Source organism: Acomys russatus, chromosome 19, assembly GCF_903995435.1.
Source record: "Acomys russatus chromosome 19, mAcoRus1.1, whole genome shotgun sequence".
In the NCBI taxonomy this organism is placed as follows: domain Eukaryota; kingdom Metazoa; phylum Chordata; class Mammalia; order Rodentia; family Muridae; genus Acomys; species Acomys russatus.
Window position 1 is genome coordinate 25,718,181 of NC_067155.1, and position 5,620 is coordinate 25,723,800.

General features: G+C 49.8%; 1 non-coding gene across 1 annotated transcript; it reads left to right on the top strand.

The window, feature by feature from the left end:
* The first annotated feature begins 5,546 nt into the window (after positions 1-5,546).
* On the top strand, positions 5,547-5,620 carry Trnan-guu (transfer RNA asparagine (anticodon GUU)). The gene has a single exon. It is a non-coding gene; the product is annotated as a tRNA-Asn (tRNA).

Genomic DNA, 5,620 nt, shown 5'->3' on the forward strand with positions numbered 1-5,620 from the left:
TTTGGCACAGAGGTTCAATAATGGGGCGAGACGTTTCACTTTGTCTCTGTTTTGGATTCCTGAAATAGCCTCATACACGCTCATTTATGTTTAATGTATTTTCACAAGCATAATAGACATCATACACATAAAAAGCGTTGGTAAGATCTATGAGCATTTGAGCACTTAATCGAAAGAACACCCATGTATTTGCCACCTGCTTGAGAAGTATGTATCGGTTTATCATTAACAATAGACATCCAGTGTTTTCCAGGTATTTAGGGCATGCCAACCTTGTTGCAAGTATTTTACATATCTTATCACCCCTGTGAGTTAGGGACTGTTAGCATTTGTCTGACAAACAGAAAAGCAAGTGGGGAGGGGGCTTTAGAGAAAGAACAAGGTACTAGAAAAAGCATGCTTAGATCCCGACCAGCAGCTGAAAGAGACATAAAAAAGAAAAAGAAAAAAAGAAAAAACGTACAGCTTTCTGATGCAAAATGGACAGGCGCACACCTTTAATCCCAGCACTCAGGAGGCAGAGGCAGGTGGATTTTTGTAAGTTCAAGGCCAACCTGGTCTACAGAGTGAGTCCAGGACAGCCAAGGCTTCACAGAAAAACCCTGTCTCGGGGGCGGGGGGGGGGGGGGGATGAGCAGGCCAAGCTGAACCTCAGGGTGGGTCTTATTCATAAGGATTGCACTGGCGTGCATGCGTGCCTCTGTGTGTGTGTGTCTGTGTGTCTGTGTGTCTGTGTGTCTGTGTGTGTGTGTCTGTGTTTGTCTCTGTGTGTTAGGGATTCTGGGAAAGGAAAGCACAGAACTTCATTAAAGAAATAATTATTCCACCCATCTCTTTAGCATGGCTGAAGGTGAACCGGCCTTTGGCCCAGGCACCGATTCTGGTCCCTTGACGGGAAGTTTCTCCTTCATGAGGCCTTAGTGCTGTGCTAGCATTGCCTTCTTCTAAGTATTTGCCTGCAGATGAAGCAGCCATCTACACTGCAAGGTAGCCCCGAGGGAGCTTGACAAACAAGGAGCAAGACCTCAAAGACTCTAATCCTGCAGATGAAAAAAGGAATCAAGCCACAGGGCGGCTGGACAGATGGCTCAGTGGTTAAGAACACTGACTGCCCTTGCAGGGGATCCCGGTTCAGTTCCCAGCCCCAATATGGCAGCTCACATCCATAAGCTGGGCTCCAGGGGATGCAATGCCCTCTTCCGACCTCTGCAGGCTCATGCATGTGTGTCTACAAATAAATGAGTCTACAGGGACGCACGTTCTCCAGGCTTCTATAGGACCATTGCCCAAGAAACGGGCCTCTATTCCCTGCCTGTTTGTGCTGCTGGCAATCAGACCTACAAGCTCGCCTATGCTACGTAAGCGTTAGCATTGCTCTGCCACTGAGCTGCTGCCCAGCCAAAGCAGCATGGTAACAGCTGGCTCCACCATCAAGAGTACTTGTTGCTCCTGCAGAGGACCTGGGTTCAGGTCCCAGCACGGTGACTCTTCATAACCTAATGTCATCCATAAGGACCAACCGTGCTCATGGTGCACAGACACACATGCAGGCAAAACACCCATAAATGTAAAATAGAAGTAAGTAAATTGAAAACAAAACAAAACCAAAACCAAAAACCAAACAAACAAAAAACAAAAAAAAACCAAGCAGACAACTCTGCCTCAATGACCCAGACGGGTACGCAGTGGTCCTGTCCCCTGGCTCCCCACTATTGTCTCCTGTAACCCTCTCCTCCTCATCTCAAGACCTTGTTCTGAAATCACCAGCGGCTGGAACTCCAGCCATTTCTCCAGCCTGCAGTGGTTCCTTTTGTTTAAAAAAAAAAAAAAAAAGTCAATTATACAAATAAAACGGGCTCCCTGTAGGCCTGTGTGCTCATTGAGAGAGTAAATCAGCAGAGAGAAAACGCTGCCCTCAAAGCAATTAGAGAAATGCAATTGTTTTTGTTTTTGTTTTTTTTAAATGGAAGATATGCTTATGGGTGTATTAAATTAGGAAAAATCCATAAAAGTGATAAAAATGCCATGCCAGGATGATTATAGGAGAGGCAGCCTGCTCACACGGCATGGTGCGAAGAAGCTGCTCCAGCAGAGACCTTTGTGGGAATGGGAGGCAGATGCTTCCCCAACACAGGCTACCCACTGAGAGCTCCTCCCCTGTCAAAACCTATACAGTGTGTCTGTCCTTTGTCCCCTTATCTCATTACCCACCAGGTACAGGATAGGGCCAACGACAAACCGACCACCGATCTGTATCTTACGTGAGAACCTCCCTGCCTTTATGCCACAAGGGAAACACGATACGCACCACACCCGCAGGACAACAGATCTCAGACTGCTCCATCAGCCTGCTCTTTCCCTGTTGCTGGTTAGCCCATGTCAGAATCCCCCACAGTCAACACTGTGCCCCTCGCATCAACCCTCTGCGCTCCCAGTGAAAACTTCTGAGTTCATATTGTGGTCTTGGCTTTTACTTCCGCAACCATGGCCAGTGGTCCTCCTGTTGGGTACGGCTGTCTTTCTGACCACTGCCCAGGGACACACAACCCCGAGACACACAACAGGACAGTGCCTGGGATGTGGATGTTGCACTTGGCATCCAGGTGTTCTGACTGACAGTCCCTTTCTCTCTGTCCACTCTCTCGCTTCTCCCTTGGCTCCCTCGGCCCTCCCTTTGCAGTGAGGGTGGAGCTCCCTCACTTCCCTCCGCAGGAGGAACCTTGCCTTGTGTTGGTTACTCTTCTTGTTACCGTGACAAGATGCCTCTCAAGGGAGGAAGGTTTTGCTGTGGCTCACAGTCTGAGGGTGTACAGTCCATTGTGGCTAGGAAGGCATGGAGGCAGGAGTCCTGGCTGGCTGGTCACATGACATCCACAGTCAGGAAGCAGAGAGAGGTAAATGCCAGGTGGGGCTCGGCTCGATTTCTCCTTTTAATTCAGTCTGGTGCCCTGCCCATGGGATGGCTGTTCAGGGTGGTTCTGCTCCGTTAACCCTCGCTGGAAACACTTTCACATACGTATCAAAAACGTGTTTTGCAGGTAGTTCCGGTCTCATCAAGCAGGCGAGCAAGATTAACTGGCAGGGCTAGAGTGATGAATGATGGTTCTGTGGACCTGAGTTTGCTTCCCAGCATCCGTGGCCGGCAGTTCACAGGTGCTGCGCACTGCACCCTTCTTCTGGCCTCCGTGGGTCCCACACCCAAGCGCAGAGATCCGTACACATGCCGTTGCTGTGGTATCTACGTTTTCAAATAATACAAAAAAAGAGATTAAGTTACACCCCTATCCTGGACTTGGGAAGTCTGTTGTCATCCTCGGTGTCACGTAACCCCTGGCCCCCCATCAGGTATAGATGCCAAGCTCTCCACGACACAGCTGATACTTTCTTCACCAGGGCCTGGTGGGGTAAACTCTAACAGCTGAGACAGACTCCATGTGCCAAAACCTGGCCAGAGAGCCAAGGAGAGCAGCCTTTGGATATTCAGAAGGGCACAGGCTTCCGAGCTCCAGCCTCTTCCCTCCTCTTTTTATTATTTATTTATATATTTTTTCCCCTCTTCTTTTTAAATCAGGCACTAACCCCAAGCAGCCCAGTCACTCCCCCCCCCCACTTCCCCTCACCCCAATGCAGGGCTGTCTCTCACTGGGTAGAGGCACATAGAAGAAAATAAGAAGACCTACAGTTCAAAAGAAGGGTCTGGAAAAAAACATGTTGCTAATAGTAAGGAGATATAAAACACATCCATTAGGATAGTTATCAGGTTTTTTATTGTTGTTGCTGCTGCTGCTGGTTTTTTTGGTTTTTTTTTTTTTTTTTTTTTTTTTTTTGGTTTTTCGAGACAGGGTTTCTCTGTGTAGCCTTGGCCATCCTGGACTCACTTTGGAGACCAGGCTGGCCTCGAACTCACAGCGATCCCCCTGCCTCTGCCTCCCGAGTGCTGGGATTAAAGGCGTGCGCCACCACACTCGGCTCTTTTTTAATTTATTTATACAATATTCTTCTCTCCATGTGTACCTGCATGCCCAGAGAGGGCACCAGGTCTCATTAAGGATGGCTTGTGAGCCACCGTGTGGTTGTTGGAAATTGAACTCTGGATTTTTTTTGAAGAGCAGCCAGTGCTCTTAACCTCTGAGCCATCTCTCCAGCCCCAGTTTTTAAGAGTGTGGAGAAATTGGAAGCTTGTGAGCTCTTGGTGAGACTATAAAATCAGGCAGACACAGAAATTCAACTTCTGGATATGCACCCCCAAACAAAGATAAGAGACTCAGACAGGTGTCAGTAGAGCCATGTTCCTAGAAGTCAGGCACAGAGAGCTCAGCGAGCAGCAAAGTGTGGTACAGGTGCCCAGTGGAGTAGGGCTGCACCGAGAAGAGAGAGAAATCATGCTTAGTGCTACGGTCCGGAGAAGTCATGAGGACCTGGGTGAGGCACTGAACAATAGTTCAGTTACCCACGCCTGTAATCCCAGTACTCAGGAGGCAGAGGCAGGAGGATTGCTGTGAGTTTGAGGCCAGCCTGGTCTACAAAGTGAGTCTAGGACAGTCAAGGCTACACAGAGAGCCACTGTCTTCAAAAAACCAAAAAGTAAAAAATAAAGATAGAAGACAGAATGAAGCTTCCTGGAAAATGAAGGGGGAGCAAGGAGTTGTTTAACAGATGGCGGGGGGGGGGGGGGGGGGAGTTGCATATAGATGTACTCATAGCCGGTTGAACTGTGTGCTTCAAAGTAGATAAAAGGGAGCTGAAGAGATGACTACGTGGTTTAGAGTCCTTCTCTTGCAGAAAATCAGAACTTCTCAGCACCCAGGTGGAGGGCATCACAAAAAGCCTGCAACGCCCTCTCCAGACCTCCGAGGGTGCTGTACTCAGCACTCATACCATCGCCCAGATACATGATTGAAATAAATCTTGAAAATGTGGTTCGAAAAATACGAAAACAAGAGTAGTAGCTAAGTGGGAAGAGCCAGACAGAGGAGGAGGAGCAAGAAAAGGGAGGAAGGGTACCCTCCCTCCCTTCTCCTCCTCCTTAGGGTGGGCGCAATGCTACCTACCTCAACCCTCCCGAGGTGACCCGGTGTCATTGGGCTAAATTCAGACGGCAGGGGCGGTCTAGTCGTCGGTGGCTATTTGCAGGAGCGTTTTAATTGCCATAAATCCCTGTCCGCTGCCCCTAAGCCTTGACTGCTGAAAGGAAGCTCTCTAGTCCTCTAAAGAGGTGACTGGGAAAAAGGAAATTTACTCTTCTAAAGTACAAATTACCGGAAACCCATGGCCCCCAGACAGACGCACAGTTCGCCCGCCTTCTTAAATGGCTTCTGTTTGTTTTGGAAGCGCAAGGTGACGAGAACACTCAAAGAGCAGGAGCAATAACAACCTTGAACAAGGGCGTTTGGAGCCCGCGCGGCAGCGGGAAGCCTGAGCCGGCGCCAGCGCCTCTCAGAAAGATGCGCCGGGCCCGCCCCTCCCTGCCGCGCTCCGCAGGCCCCGGCGCCGCCCAGGCCGACCGCGGAAACGTGTACACTGCGCGCGGCCGCCGGAGCAGCTGGGTCTCTGTGGCGCAATCGGTTAGCGCGTTCGGCTGTTAACCGAAAGGTTGGTGGTTCGAGCCCACCCAGGGACG